A 17,867-nucleotide genomic window follows, 5' to 3' on the forward strand; every position below is an offset into this window, starting at 1 on the left:
TGTTTCGCTTTAATGCTTACTATGATTTACAAAAGTCTAAAAACGACATGTTTAATTATTTGCTGAAAATTCTACTCTAACAGGAAACTTCTTACGAGATATTTGTCCTGTTTGAGCTTGCTTAGATTGTGTTGTCGCTTTGTTTGAGCTTCCAGGGTTAAACGCAATACTTGTAACACAGCAATAAATTGCATGACTTTGTAAGAAGAGGTACCGGGCGTTTCCTGGCGATTTTCTGGTTGCCAAGGCACGACGGTATGAAAAATTAACTTACAACAAACATTCAAAACTACTAATAGCACATAATGAATATTGTAAGCTTTCAATTCAGATGATTAAAATAGTTTTCCTCCTATAAATAAATTATATTCCAAGCGTTTACGAGGTATACAGACACACACCTGGATCGTAATCATGTACATTTTTAGATGTAAATGTTTCCTTCTACCTTTCCACTCAGGAGTGGCATTAGGTCAGATTTTTGTGATGATAAACTAGTCAATCCCAGCCAGCATTTCTGTCTAAGCCATGATCAGAAAATTGATGACCTCGGAGTGACTGATGATGACCGACATTACCAACTTTCCCGACAAAATCACCGCCGCTACCTCTGTCACCCTGCCTCCTTTCACAAAAGACAACCCAAAAGACTAGTTATTCAGGGCAGAAACTATCTTCAGGTGAAAGAAGCTCACGTTATCACGAAAAGCCAATGCCATATTCTAATTCCTACCTGGCAACGTCTTTTAACAAATAGCAGAATGGTTAGCCAAGCCAGACACTACCATCACATACAAAACTCTGTAGACCTAAATATGGTCATCCTACAGTATGTCCCCAGCCTTCAGAGCCCGAAAATCACTCAACAACGTAGGAATGGCAATAAATTAGCAGCCCAAACACATATTCTTGCAATTCTAACAACTATTTAACTAACAATACCTGCCACTGACTCCCAGCAATAGAAGACACTGGATTTAGTGCATAAAGTCCTCCTGATGAAATTACGGGGCAAAACATTCAATGGCAATTCCCAATGAACCCACCATGCCCTTCCTATCCTGCCATTTAACTCCCAATATTCTTATGAAGGCTTTGTTCTCAAATCTACAAAATCTGTTGGATATTATTTCATTGTCATACGACGACTCATGTCCACACAGTAACACTGATCTCACTAAACTGACATATAGCCTGATTTTTGTGTGTAATTTCAGGCGATTTGTTTTCCAAATCTTATTTAACCTAGTCATTGTCTGATTTGCTTTTTTCAATCTTTCATCAAACTTCAATTCTAAAGACCCTGTATTAGAGATCATAGTTCCTAAATATTTAAATGATTATAACTAATTAATCCTTTCTCCTTCCAATGATATTTCATCTTCCATTGCACATTCCGTTCTCATCATCTCTGTCTTTCTTCTATTCATCTTGAGCCCAACCTCATATGATATTTCATGCATTCTGGTAAGCAACCATTGCAAATCCTGTTGGGTTCTGCTAATGGCAGCGTCATCAGCATACTCTAGGTCAGCTAACTTCCTATTACCAATCCAGTCCAATCCTTCTCCACCATCCCCAACTATTCTAAGTATATATATATATATATATATATATATATATATATATATATATATATATATATATATATATATATATATGTATATATATACATATATATATATACTGTATATATGTACACATATGTATATTATTACTTGCTAAGCTATGATCCTAGTAGGAAAAGCAGGATGCTATGAGCCCAAGTGCTTCAACAGAGATAATAGCTCCGTGAGGAAAGAAATAAGGAAATATATTACAAGATAACTTCAAAAATAATAACATTAAAATAAATCTATCATATATTAACTATAAAAACTTCAAAATAACTAGAGGAAGAGAAATAAGATAGAATAGTGTGCTTGAGTGTACCCTCAAGCAAGAGAACTCTACTCCAAGACACTGGAAGACCATGGTACAGAGGCTATGGCACTACCCAACCCTAGTAACAATGGTTTGATTTTTGAGTGTCCCTCTCCTAGGATAGCCGCTTGCCACAGATAATAAGTCTCTTCTACCCTTATCAAGAGGAAAGTAGCAACTGAAAAATTACACTGCAGTAGTTAACCACCTGAGCTATGAATTGTTTGGTAATCTCAGTGTTGTCAGGTGTATGAGGACAGAGGAGAATGCGGAAAAAATAGGCCAGACTATTCCGTGTAAGTGTAAGCAAAGGAAAAATGAGCCGGAACCAGCGAGTGTGCTCCAATACGATAGGCTACTGTCCGGCCAGTCAAAGGACGCCATAACTCTAGTGGTAGTTTCACAACGGGTGGCTGGTGGTCTGGCCAACCTACTACCTATAAATAAATAAATAAATAAATCAATAAATCATATATATATATATATATATATATATATATATATATATATATATATATATATAAGAATCTTGAGGAAGAACTGTTAATTTTGTACCTTTTTATAAGACGTGTAATAGGATGGTCGTTTGCCTTTTCTATGAAGGAATCTCGTTTGTAAGTTCATCTCAATACATATACTTATTTAAACACCATTTCGTAGATTTCGACCAGTGTGCTACATGTTTTCTTTTTCACACATTTAGTTTGTTTCCCGGGTTGTTTCCTTAGAAAGTTGAAGGCATTTTCGTCTGCTCATCATCATCATCATCATAATAATAATAATAATAATAATAATAATAATAATAATGGTGACAGACACAACCCACGCAACAACAAGGGCACACGAGCAGCAGTTTTTCCCTTTGATCACTGTTTTTTTTATCAACTAGGGTTTTGTATTGACAGGCGCCAACGAAACCCTTCTAACAACCTGCCTTTGACGAGTGGAATAGGTATCAAGTTTGATTAATCAAGAGAGAAAGAGGCGTGCACACGCACACGCACACACATACAAACACACAGAGCTCGTTAACCTTTATGTGAAAGCTTTGACGACAATGGAAAGTTTTTTTTTTTTTTTTTTAATTGCAGCTAACAAGAAAAAAAGCCTTGGAAAACGGTGATCCTATTATCAGCGCCAGAGCATCGCCATCAAACGAGTAATTGACAATAAATAAAAGAACTTGATAAAAGAAATGACGGTAATGAACCGCCAGCTCAGCAAAACAAAAGACCTTAAGAGATTGAAAGCCGAAACACGACAATAAAATTAGTTTTAACGAAAAGAGGACATAATGAATAAAACAAATGTAGCAGATGACGAATAAATAATAATGCCGATAATACAAGGTGGAATAAATTACTAACAGCAAGCTCGGAGGATGTAATTATGTAAATTTCCTTAACAGACAATTAGGTCTGAAATGACAGGAGTTCTGAGGGACTTTGCATCGATTAGTGGGTTAAGAAGACATCCCAATAAAGATGGGAAGGGCAAAGGGGGCCAAATCCTTTCTGTATATATGTGAAGGAAGAGGAGAAAGGCTATCTCGGGGGAAGAGCAAAGAATGGGGCCATAAAAGGGAGACGCTGGAAAACCGTGTTAGGTAAGGCTAAAAGGAATTCTAATAACAATGAAGCATAAATAGACTTTAAATTAAGTGATATCAGTAAACAAATATACGAATGCCCATTGATTAACTGCAGCTATCTTTAAAAATTAAATATTTAAGCGGTAGTCTTGCCAGATATGCCAATTCTTAGGAAAATTAACGAAGGTAACTAGAAATTCGAATTGGCCTACTTATTTGCTTAGCTTAGTCTTAATTACCGAAAAGGACAAAAGAGAAGCGAGTATGTACGAAGAAATAAAAATACATAAAAAGGCTTACGTTGCACAAACTTGAAAAAAAATTATAAACAATAGTAGAAAATCTGTGTATATTAAAAACCTATGTCCCCTTCAGAAGAAATATATTAAATCGTTTGTGTACACAATCAGGTAATTTCGAACGCAAAATAGATCTTAGTTCCATCTAACAGACTAATATAAAGAGGTAAATACATTCGGATTCTGAAATAGCGGTAAAGGGAACTCTCAAAACAATTCACTAGGGAAATGGGGTTGGTTGTTTTCCAGACGTAAATTTTCTTAGGTTATAAAATGAGATTATGTGATTTATGAGATAAATCATACAGTAAGTTATCAATGATGTTATACCATGAAAACAGTAATAAAGTCTTACAGGTATAAAGAACTACAGCAATAGCAATAATAGTTATCAAGGAATCAAAATCGTTCCGGATATTTACATATTGTGTACTGTGAAGCCTATGGAATGTCGATTTTTTTTTTTTTTTTTTTTTTTTTTTGACATTTTACGCTCGGGAGCACCGTCTGTCTTTCAGTCTGCTGCTCAAAGATAAAACCAAGTTTGCAGAGGCTTTCATCGAATATCAAAGAAGTTTTCAAGTTGTTGTCTTATTACAACAGATAAATAATAATTGATGAATATGAAATGTGTGCCTAGGAAATTTTCAAACAAAAAATATCCATGGCAAAAGGATAAAAATTTATCTAAATAAAATTTTCCAAATCATAATTAAACTTTCAGTGCAATCATAAAATCCTTGAAAAGCTTAAAATGTAATGGCAGAAAATAAATGTTTGGATAATTAAATTGTGGTTTTCCTTTTCGACTATTCCTATTTACTTACTTGTCTTTTGTTACCAATCTCCCGTGACTTTAATAATATTCATTTTACTTTAGAAATGATTGAACTAACACCTCTTTGAACTACTAAAGACAAATCTAAGAAACCAAGAAGGAATTTGTTATCAAAAATAAACTGGAAGGAACATTTTTGACAAATAATCATTCATGAAGTGGAGAATATTCGTAAGAAATCAGTAAAATTATTCTTAATACAACATGAACATCTTTTACCTTTGATTTGAAGAGTGTCATCATTCTGGCCATCTGAAATAAAACAAATTTATTTCAATATTTATTCTCATTAAACAAGTGTGCTAAATATTCTAAGCGTTTATACTCTCAATTTCACCAAATCAGAGTTTAACGTAAAGGCAACGCCGACCAGAGAGGCAGCGCCATCATCACCACATAATAATATTAAAAGGTCCAACGTTCATTGTGATAAAAATAATTTTAGAAATTGAACCAAAGTAGTACTTCATGAAAAGCTCCTACGCTGGAGAGCACAACAAAAAGGAAAGAAAATGGATTTACTTTCTGTTCCACGACCCTCAACCATTAGTTTTATTAATTCATATTCCGGAAGGTACTGAAGTACCGCGACCACTTACAAAAAAATTATTATGACCATGAACATAATCCGGGTTTCTCTTACAGCTTTAAGTAATTTAACTGTAACGAGTTCCATAATTTTTCTTGCAAGTACGACCCCTGATTAAACGAGTAAATAGAAAACTAAAAAACAAAATATTATCATCATTATTATCAACAACATACGGTGATAAATTTCGTGGGAATCTAAATCTTGTAATAATTGTAAGGACAGGGAAAAGAACTTGTAGTTTCTCAGGTTTTGACTTGTACATAAAGCCACTATAACACAAGACTTGGAATTAAGAAAATATATTACTATAATATGACAAGCTCCAACCCCAGTTGGGAAAGTGGAATGCTAGAAGCCCAAGGGGAAGGAGCCTACTGCACAAATAGATTAAGAGAAGTTCAGAAGTAAAAGCTATAAAAGAGGAATGACGAAAAAAATAAAGTATAGGAACAATAAAAGCAATGATAAAATGAAAAGAGATTTATGTAAACCTGCTCAACTAGAAAGATTTTGCACCAATTTTGAACTTCTGAAATTCCAGCGATTCGCATATTTGATTCGGAAGATCATTCAACAATTTGGTCAGAGTCAGAATAACACCTCTAAATGACTGAGTAGTGTTGAGCCTAACGAAAGAAAGGACAAGGTCCGTTCGTTTCAACTGTAGACTTAAGGGGCCCATACACGTTCAAAAAAAAAAAAGCGTCAAAATTCTGCATCAAAATTTTGATATCAAAATTTGAGTGTGTGTAGGACGTTTTGATGTCAAAAAAAGATTTGAAGCAATATTTTGATTGATCAAATCCGTTTAATATTTTTTGACGAGCCGTCAAATTTTTGATGCGTGTGTGGGCTCTTGTCAAAATTTTTATCAAACTTTTTAGTCTTTTGACCATTTCAGACGTTTACCAGGAGGTTTATCAGAGTCCAATGCCAACACTAGTGCTATGGCCACTGATGCATCCATGTCGAAGATTTTGACGATACTGAATTTTGATGGGAAAAACGCCTTAACGTGTGTGGGCAATTATACATCAAAAATTTTGTATCAAAGTTACACGTCAAAATTTTTATGCAAAATTTTGACGCTTTTTTTGAACGTGTATTTTAGGCTTTTTAGTCTTACGTGGTGGATGGTATAACTGGAAAAAAATCTAAATTATAAAAGAGAGCATGCAGTATGCACCTAATTGAACTACGGTGACATAGAAACTTGAATAAATATCAAGGATAAGGAATCTAATAACTTTTAAGCTGTGTTCAAAAATTCAAGACGAGAGTCAGCGGGTGACGATAACATATTAGACCAAAATTGAAAACATATTACCCACTATGGGGACATTACTATGAACCACTAAAGGTCAGACAGTAACTTTTATAGGTTAAATCACACGCGGCTCCTTCTTCTTCTCTTTAATTTCCTCTCAAAAAACCACAAACTTTATAAACGATAACAACATTTAAAATCATCCGAGAAAATGACGTTCAACTATCAGAAATTAATTAAAGATTAAATCATTAAAATATATAGAAATAAATACAAGAGAATGTGAGCGAAATAATTTTGGAACGCCAACTTAGAAACTACTGAAAGAAAACGGCTAATAGCAAATTACTAAAGGCATGACTAAAATGAATGACTAATTTTGCATAACATATTAATATTTGACAAATATCAAAATAAAAATACTAAACAAAATACTTGAGATAGACTGATAAATCTTGACTTTCTCATTATGTATTTTTTGTGTTATTTAGGTAAACATAGACCAAATATGTTTCTGAAAAGTGAATCTGCAATCAAGAACCTCATCTATATTTTCAAACGAGCTGCAAGTAGTTACAAGAAACATCGTCAATGAAATGTTCCAGGTGAGGAGATTTACAAACAACCATACTTTGATGGTTTATTGGGTTTCAAATCATCCTCTACATTGTACTATTCACGAATTTATCTATATCTCTATTAAGGGAATCAGCAACCCTAGATCTACTACACTCAGTAGGTGCGATTGATGCGGAGAGTAGCATATCTGCATAAGTAACAAGGTTGGTTCAAGGCCAAGCCACAAGGTATTGTATGACCATTTGCTTAAATGGAAATGGGGTAATAATTTGTTAAATATATCCATATATTTCATACAAACACCTCCGTTACCTTACTAAACCATGAGGGTAATTAACAAATTGTTAAAGCTCTAGCATAAAAAGAAATGGGTTTTCTTCATGGCTTCGCGCTAACATACCCAATATACTAAACACACCGGATTCAGCTTACATTGGTTAGTATATTGGGTTGCTTTCACAAAGCCATGAAGAAAATCACTTTGTTTTCATGCTAGAGCTTCTTAACAATTTGTTTAACATTTCTAACAAATTATTACCCCAATTTCGTTTAGCCAAATGGTGATAAGATACCTTGTATTCTTAATGGATACAGAACACAACTGTGCATACCAGATCGACTCCTGTACTGTAGATAGAGAAGAAAATTGTACATATGTCGGTCAGCAAGACACAAACAAAACCATTTATAAAGATTACGTTTGCTTAGTCAAAACTTCAAACGCCAAACTGGGGCAGAATAAAAGGATCTCCAGTTGGCCATTAAAATATGAGATAAAATTACTATAGTGAAAGCCTCGATGCAACAACAGGGTAATGACTGGCAGGAATCACTAATGGTTAATCTCTACAGCTGCAGCGGGATGGCATTATCGCAAATTAAAGATCTAGAACGTGAGCATTTTAAACTCATAAAATGAGCAACATTGCCAGTTATCAAAATTTCTCCCGCAGAGCTACAACAATACGCACATCGTTAGAAATAAACACATTTTTTTGTCGATCATACTCATTCATTATTCCCTATTTCCTATCATTTACAAACGACTGCTGATTACGGGCTGGGGTGGGGGTGGGGGGTACTAAGCGGACCCAATTTCTATTATTATATATCATTGAAGAAGTATATAACATGGCCAAGGCACTTGGCCCGTCTGATTCCGTCATTAATCTTGCCTATACATAATGAAATCTCTTCAGTTAATTAGCTGTGGGAACATTTGTTAAGAGGTGTACAGCTATGTAAAAAAAATAATAAATAAAAAATAAATGATATTGTCACAGCACAACCAAAAAATCTAGGAAGGGCAATTATAAAGGGAAAACAGCATCTTTGTCCTACATGATTTTATTCACATTATGAACTATGCCCTTGATACTTTATTCGAAAAATAAAGAAAAGAAAAACCATGCGAGAAATGTGACGCAAGTAAGCAAGTGAATAATTCTTCATTTTGGCTAACTCAAATACGCTTGCAACACATAAATGGTACTTTGAGTTACATCTGACTATGTGTTTGCCTGACAACATACTGGCCACATTCCATTCTTAGTAATTATGCTACATTACTAGAGGAGTCGGACTTTCCATTACAAGGGAGGGATGAAGGAGACAAAGCACGGGAATGATATAGGAGAGAGAGAGAGAGAGAGAGAGAGAGAGAGAGAGAGAGAGAGAGAGAGAGAGAGAGAGAGAGAGAGAGAGAGAATGGGGGGGGGGGAAGTGAGAGAAGAACATTCTTGCGTTTCGCACTCAGCCAGTGATCAATAACAGACCTCCTCCACTCCTTCCAACTGCTGCCAGACGAACTGGTCGGTCCCACCAAGTTCATCAACCCAATTCACTCCATACCTTGACTCTGTCAAAACACCATTCTAACCCACATCCCAACCCGTACAAATACAATTAGCCTCATTAATACAGGGTCACTTCAAAAAACTAATTTCGCTGTAGCATGGAATGACATCTCTACCAACCAGGCATTATCATAAGCGATAAAGACTTCACACTCCCAAGAAACATATAAAATTATTACTTTTCAAAACTATACCTTTCCATATGCAATGTAAACCCACGCACAAACTCATAAACATACACACACATTATATATATATATATATATATATATATATATATATATATATATATATATATATATATATATATATATATATATATACATATTGCAAGCTAAGCTTCATCCCTAGTTAGTAAAGCAAGATGCTATAAGCCCAAGGGCTACAGCATGGAAAATATATAGCACCGAATTTTACAAAGACGCCTGGGACGAGCTACTCAGGAGGGAGATTGAGACGTTGTTACTCCTAATTCTAATAATGGAAACTTCTGTATTTCTAATCCTTCTAACTATATTCTCTCCAAAAGAGAAGACTTTATCATTTGGCTTGGATTTCAATTTTCCCTCCTACAGACCAAAGTATGCAGACTTCTTCTTTCCTTTTGAAATGCTTTATCAAAGACTCAAGGGTTTAAATTTAGTCAATGACCTAACTGGTTTACAACATAAGTTGTCTTTTCTATTGCATAAAAATTATGCTAAGTTAAAAGTGTCTTGGACACCGGTCTTCAGGAAAGCGGATTTGAATATGTTACGGAAACTAGGAAAACGAAATAGCTTGGTTATTTGTAAACCACATAAGGGTAAGGGTGTTGTACTACTTAATAAATCAGACTATATTGATAAGGTTAATAACATTCTTGCAGACCATACTAAATTCAAGTCACACGGAGAACCAAAATTTTTGGACATTTACAAAAGCGGAAAAAATTAACAGATTTTTGAGAAAACTGAAAAATGAAGGTATCTTAAATGAAACTACGTATCAGAAACTTTTTTGCGACAGATTCTTCTGTTAGCATTCTATATGGACTCCTAAAGATATGTAAGGAAGGAGTTCCTATCAGACCCATTATGGCAGCCTATAACAGCCCTTCTTATACAATATCAAAATACCCTGTCTCATTACTCAATGATTTCTCGTGCAACCAGTTCTCGCTTAAAAATGGATACGAGTTTCAGAACCAAAAGGTTTTAAGATGGTGATCTACACATGGCGAGCTTTGATATAGGATATCTTGTCACATATGTGCCTCTAAATGAAACCATTAATATTATTTTAGATAATTTTTTATTTTTTATGACGATCAAATTATCTTTCATGGTTTTAACAGACAGTATTTTAATACTTTTCTTGAGCTTGCTGTGCAAGACTCAATGGTTTTTTTTTTTTTTTTTTTTTTTTTTTAAATGGCCAACTCTATTCGCCTGTCGATGGAGTTGCCCTGGATTCCCCCTTGGGACCTTTGTTTGCAAATATGTTTTTGTCTATAGAAGAATTTTTTTTTAAATAGTTGTCCATACACATGTAAGGCGGTGTATTATAGACGTTATGCTGATGACTCATTGTATTATTCAAACAACCATGGCATAGCGAAATGTCTTTAAACCATATTGATAATCAACACCAAAATATAAAATTCACTATGGAAAAGGAAAGCAACAACTCTATACCTTTTTGAGATATCAATATAAGCAGAGACAATGGCGAATTTACATCTGTGAATCGGAAAAAAAAAATCATACACTGCACTTGCCAACAATGTTTATCGTTCATGCTTTATGAATTTTAAACCAAACGCCATATATACACTGGTTTATAGGGCTCTAAGTTATTCCTCGAGTTGGTCTCTCTTTCATAACGAAATTCGGTTTTTAATAAACTTTTTCTCTAACAAAAATCTTACCCTGAAAGCATGGTTTACAAAATCATTGACAAGCTCCTCTCACGATATTTCTCTATTCCGATACCATCTTATAATGTAAAAAATAAAATGGTATTTGTTACAATTCATTACATATCAGATAACAAGTTTTCCACCAAACTTATACAAATATTCCCAATCAATCCAATCAAGATTGGTGCATTTTTTTGGCTACAAGAACTAACTGCAGACCTTCATGAGATCCAACGTTATTTATAAATTCAAGTGCCCGAGATGTCCCGGTATCTATGTTGGCTCTTGCCGTAGGTTGTTGCAGACGAGATATTGCAGCCACATGGGATACAGTTTTAGAACTGGTAAGAGACTGGGTAATCCGGAATTCTCTAAAATAAGGAATCATGCCTCCATATGTAAAATCGAGGGAAATAGAAAAAAAAAAAATATTGGTGGAACAAGCCACAGTGATTTTCTAACTACACTTGAGTCATTATACATAAAACGGTTTGTTCTGTCTTTGAATTCTAACACCTCCGATTCTCTTTACCTAGCATATCTGCAGTCTTAGATGGATGTAATTTTTTTGCCATTCGGTTTTCTCCTTCTTTGGATGGCTTGTTGAGTACTGGATCTCTTGTGTTTTTTTTATTACCATATTCTTTTTTAAATTCAATAATGTTTAACCCATTTTTAATGTTCTTTTACTTTGTTTTGAAAATTATTGTGTAAATCTTAATAATCTTACATTTATAATTTTTACAGATTAAGGATGAATGTTCGAAACTTTTCTTCAAAAATAAATTATGGCCTTTTAATGTTTTATGGACTCTGCGGCACACGATACATTATCTTCACCTGTAATTCCTAAATATACATACAGATAGATAGAAAGATAGCTATCAGCATTAATACATTACTTGTAAAAAGGAGTGATTCTCGAGAAAATAACATAAATCAGTGCTACATTTATTGCATACACCGAGCTTTGGAGCAATCTCTTGTGCAGTAAAGCTCACATCAATAGTCGCTACATACACGTATCGAAAAGATTGTCATCAGAGACTCGATCTCCCTTACATCGCTATCATGAACAAACTATAGTCCATTTTTTTTAGCGGTGCATATTTGCACCGATTCACAGGGGTGCCCTTTTAACTCGGAAAGGTTCCTGATACCTGATTGGTCGAAAGTATTTTTGTCCGAACACCTTCATAGTTCTCAAATAATTACCAAGTAATGTGAATCGAAACTTATTTATTAACCTATATTTCTCCATCAGATATATGTTTTGTCAATAAACAATGGGAAAGAATAAATATATTATAAAGTATCGTCATGGTAAGTCTAAATTTGATAACACAATCCGCCGAAGTTAACGACAGCAGCTTATTTTCGGATGCACGCTTTGAAATTTTGTAATTTTTCATATATTTTAACACAAATTGGGATAAAAAAACACACAGCATAAGTTAAATATGTAATTATAAACTTCCTTTGAATACCAGAATTTACCAAAAACATGGAATTAATAAAACTCGACATTTATGAAAACTTATGGGGAGGTAAAAGAACAGCCTGTAGCGGGGGGAAAACAATCCTGTCTGTCTGTCTGTATAGATTGCCTTACCTTGTGTAAGACCCGGGCTCTTCTGACTGTCATAGACGCATTTTTTTCTTTTTTGTAATATAAATTAGTTCGGCCTATTCCTTTCAGTTTAAATAGTCTTGAATTGTCTCTCTTCGTAATATTTTGCTTAGTATTTTCCCACATTCCTGTTCTTCACCTAATATCTATCTATTTTCCCCGATATCCCTTCTTTCATATATGGGATAACCGCACTACGATTCCTTATGTTTTGTACCTTACGTCACTAAGTATGTAAATGATAATAACAACATAAATTTTATGCTGTGTATCAAGTATAGCCTATTCTGTAAACCTGTTCAGTAGCTCACATTACATCAAATGAAATTAATTAAGCATATTTTTTTTTTTTATTCCCGCCTCTACACTATTGTAATGAGACTAGCACGCGCTTCCCTTCAAGCCAACACTTTCCACAGAGGATGAGAAATAAGGTATCGTAGTGCGGATATCCCATATATGAAAGAAGGGATATCGGAGAAAATAGATAGATATAAGGTGAGAGACAATGCAAGACTATTTAAACTGAAAGGAATAGGCCGAACTAATTTATATTACAAAAAAGAAAAAAATGCGTCTATGACAGTCAGAAGAGCCCGGGTCTTACACAAGGTATGACAGTCAGAAGGGATTGTTTTCCCGCCAGGCCGCTACAGGCTGTTCTTTTACCTCCCCATAAGTTTTCACAAATATCGTGTTTTATCAATTCCCTGTTTTTGGTAAATTCTGGTATTTAAAGAAATTTTATAATAACATTTTTAACTTAAGCTGAGTGTAATTTAGCTCACTTTGTGTTAAAATATGTGAAAAATTACAAAATTATAAAGCGTGCATCCGAAAATAAGCTGCTGTCGTTGACTTCGGCGGATTGTGTTATCAAATTTAGACTTACCATGACGATACTTTATAATATATTTATTCTTTCCCATTGTTTATTGACAAAACATATATCTTATCGAGAAATATAGGTTAATAAATAAGTTTCGATTCACATTACTTGGCAATTATTTGAGAACTATGAAGGTGTTCGGACAAAAATACTTTCGACCAATCAGGTATCAGGAACCTTTCCGAGCTAAAAGGGCACCCCTGTGAGTCGGTGCAAATATGCACCGCTAAAAAAAATAGACTATAGTGAGCTTCCTGGAATCAAAGCCTTTCGTTGCTAAAAGGTCGTAAGCGAAAACTCGGTCTTTCTACCCCCTCTTACGACTAGGTACCAGAATTGCCTTCTAATATGCAAATCTATCATTTCACCTTTATTGAACTTTTTACCATTCCAAGAATTATTTCGGATTTTAAAAGCATTAATTCTATAAATGAAAGTTGGAGTGACCATTTCTACCCCTCGCACAATTAAAATGCAGACATCAAATAACGGTTATGAACAAATTTCTATAGATTGTTAATCATTATACTGTACGTACTTAAGACACACAGTAAATGTTCTACCCAGACATGAGACCGAAATTAAAAGAAGGATACGCATGAGATGAAGAGCTTTTGGTAAACAAAATTAGATTATGAAATGTATTAAGTCACTTTCTCTAAAAAGAAAAGTATTGAAACATATGGTCCTACCAGTATTAAATCAGAAACATGGACAATTACCGAAGTCTTAGAAAATAAGCTATTTGCAGCTCAAAGAGCTATGAAAACAATAATGATGGGAACAATACCGAGAGACAGAACAAGAGCAACATGGATACGAGAGCAAACTAAAGTAGAGGATAGTCTAACAACATGCGAGAAAAAGAAATGGACATGGGTGGGATATATAATGAGAATGACAGATAATAGGTGATACGATGACGCAATGCGCGTGAAAATATTTATTGCCTTAAGTGACCTGATGACGCGAATTGCCACGTTGTACGTAACTTATTTCATGGGGAAATTCGACGTAAATACGCTCGTCACTCAAGAAAAACGAAACTCACACAACGAGTGGGCCGATAGTTGAAGGACATGACTTGTGTAGACTAAAGAAAAGTAGTAATAACAGCCACAGGCCTATACTCATTTCCAGAGTGAAGTGTTTTTAACACGCTCTTGTAGAAACTGTCTTAGCGGGTTTGTGAGTATGTGAATTACTGCTCTATACACGACTCACACATTATTCGAAACCACTTTCTTTTCACTTTTATATGGTATATGAAATCATATCAAAGTAAAATGTTTTCGTAAAAACACCTACAACAAAATTGTAAAACTTATTCAATTTTCTGACGGTAAATTGCTCAATATCTTTCAAACGATACATATAGTTTTTTATTTACTCATTTTATTGGAAGTTTAACCCGCTTTACAATTATTTTTCCTTACCTTTATTTGTTACGTCATAACAATGAAAAACGTCAGTATATGTATGTCGGAAAATCAGACTTTTTCGTTCCGAAAATAAAAATCTATTATTTATTCACTTACCCCTCACTTACTAATACCTTTATTAGAAAGAGGTTGGATCCACGATAAAATATCGACAATTCTACACAATTTGCATATCAGAACAAATCCTCAAACATAATTATTGTATTTTTCATGAATTTCTAAACATATATTTATGTCTTTTCAAAAATGTCACATTCAACACGCCTTTCTTATTATTTCTTAGCATTCCCGTTATATTCTATTTTACATTAGTACAAGGTTCAATATTTTGCCAATGTAATGCAACAAACCAGGAGCCTTAATTTGTTATAGTTTGGACGTACCTATTATATATATAGAAAAATAAATAAATAAATAAATGTTCGCGTAGGTCATTTTCCGGTTACGGCGACTATATGCACCGTACCTCACCCCAACTTTTAAGGGCAAAAGCCAAAGGGTTAAGAATAACAGAATGGGTCCCTAGAGGTTGCAAAAGAAGCGGGGGAAGTAAGAGAAGACGAGGGATTGGCGATCGAAGAAAATTTTCGGGTATACACTGGCATAGAACGACCATAAACAAATATGAGTGGAATGGCATGTCTGAGACTTGTCCTGCAGTGAACTAGGAACGGCTGATGATTGATATATATATATATATATATATATATATATATATATATATATATATATATATATATATATATATATATATATATATATATATATATATATATATATATATATATATATATATATATATATATATATATATATATATATATATATATATATATATATATATATATGTATATATATATATATATATATATATATATATATATATATATATATATATATATATATATATATATATATTGCCAGATATTAATATCCAGACCGGTTATTTGAAATTTAATATACCGTAAGTTTCTACACAACAATTAAAGATGAGAATCAGCTGCTGAAGACCAGAAAGGAGAACAATACTCGAAACAAGATAGAATGAATGAAATAAATAACTCATCACAGAAAATCTTATAACTTAAATAATAAGCCTATTTCTGTGCAATTGAAGAAACAGACCGAATGTATATCTAAAAAAACAAATTTTGGAATAAAAAATCACACCTAGAATTCTAAATATTTTGTATGTAGTTGAAAAGACATCGTCAATGCAAAGATCTGCTCAATGGTTTAATTACAATGCCATACTGTACTCCTGAGACAGTCACAGAAATGAAACATCCGTGAGAACGTTTTTTTTTTTTCTTTTTTCTTTCTTTTTTTGAAGGCTGGGGATTTTTTATTATTATTATTATCATTATTATTATTTAACACAGCAGAAATGAGTCAAGAAATAAATAAATGTTATGATGAAACTTATATAAAATAAAAATATTTTGCAAAAAAGGTGAATCTCACGAGTATTAAAATGGCGAAGTCTACAAAAACGACTATTACTTTATAGAGTATATTGGGAATAATTGAACTGGTATACATTATGAACATTAAAATTCATCTTTCACATAATAACCACTACATTTTTGTGTGAGAGAGAGAGAGAGAGAGAGAGAGAGAGAGAGAGAGAGAGAGAGAGAGAGAGAGAGAGAGAGAGAGAGAGAGAGAGAGAAGCTAATATTATAAATACTATTTCAATATACATCAATTAAAATAGACATGCAAAACTCAGCAACGTCGAGAACTATGCTATGCAATTAAACTTTGTTTCAAAAGTAACTTCATCTCAATCAAAACCTGATACCAGAGCGTGTCTCCTTATACGAACTTCTTAATAGTCCTTTTTTCCTGGTCTAATAGCAACCCCAATAGTTGGAGTCAATTGAAACCCAACATTCAAAAGCAAAGTCCGTGTCCAGAGACCATCCTAGAACCCCAGGCACAATCCACCAATGCTGTCAGTAAAATATGCAGACTACGGGACAGTAAAAGAGCTTGGGGCGGCAGGTGTGCTTAATTAAAGAGGGATGAACAATAACATCCACACACCTAGCACGATGTTAAGACGGTAACAATTGATAACAATAAATAGGTTGATATCACCCTTTATTTGCTCGGGGAACAATCTTATGTGTTCCTCACTCAATTTATTTTCCTGCGTGCAAATCAAATTACAGGGCCAACAACTCAATTACCCACTAAAGCTTTGGCCAGATTGGAATGGTATGAAGCAGGAATTCGGAACTCCGATAAAATGGGTGCACAAGACTTTCGTTCAGTCAAGTTAAAGGATAATTATATGAGAGATGAAGTTCCTAAATCTAAATCTGGTACAATAGATATGCCTCACTGGACGAATATCAAATGAAAATAAATAAGTGATACTTATATGCATAAATTAAATGCATAAAGTAATGTGGCATAAACCTCCTAATCTAAATCAATACAATAAACCCGACCACTCATAATACCACCCCTTCTCTCTTTTTCACACACACACACACACACACACACACACACACACACACAAAACAATGCGAAACTGACAATCAAGAAAAACAAATTTAAGCCAGCTTCTTTAGTGTTAATTATAGCTACCATTGGTTAATTCTACTGGTTTTAATAAAGTATAACCCGTGCTTGAATAATTCCAGGGATAAAATATGTCAAATAACACACCATAAAAGGGTGCGGTGGGGGAGGCTTGAAAAGCCTAATATTCTCATACAGGAATATCTCCTGTCAATATGAAATTCCCCCCCCCCCAAAAAAAAGAAAAAAAAAGCTTAACACAGAGAACACAATTCAATTTCCAATGAATATATAATTTACATATCAACTACACTACAGTATGTTACCAGACTACATTCAGATGACAAAAGACAATGCCCATTGCTGAATCTTATTGTATATAAACATTTCTCTTATTACCTTACTGGATTTACGTGTAACTTTCTATGCAATTAAAGTATAAGATTCTAATTCCAGAGATTTAATCTCCCTTAAAATGAATAGCATAATGTAGATTATGTATATACTCTTGAAAAACAGACTCAAAAGT

The 17,867-nt window shown here is 33.8% G+C and overlaps 1 long non-coding RNA gene across 1 annotated transcript in view; it reads right to left on the bottom strand.

The window, feature by feature from the left end:
• Positions 1-17,867, bottom strand: part of LOC137643603 (uncharacterized) — a 343,211-nt gene that overhangs the window by 126,501 nt on the left and 198,843 nt on the right. The window contains exon 4 of the long non-coding RNA XR_011045021.1: positions 4,871-4,903. This is a non-coding gene — a long non-coding RNA (uncharacterized lncRNA). The remainder of the gene's footprint in view (positions 1-4,870; positions 4,904-17,867) is intronic.

Source organism: Palaemon carinicauda, chromosome 7, assembly GCF_036898095.1.
Source record: "Palaemon carinicauda isolate YSFRI2023 chromosome 7, ASM3689809v2, whole genome shotgun sequence".
NCBI classification, from domain to species: domain Eukaryota; kingdom Metazoa; phylum Arthropoda; class Malacostraca; order Decapoda; family Palaemonidae; genus Palaemon; species Palaemon carinicauda.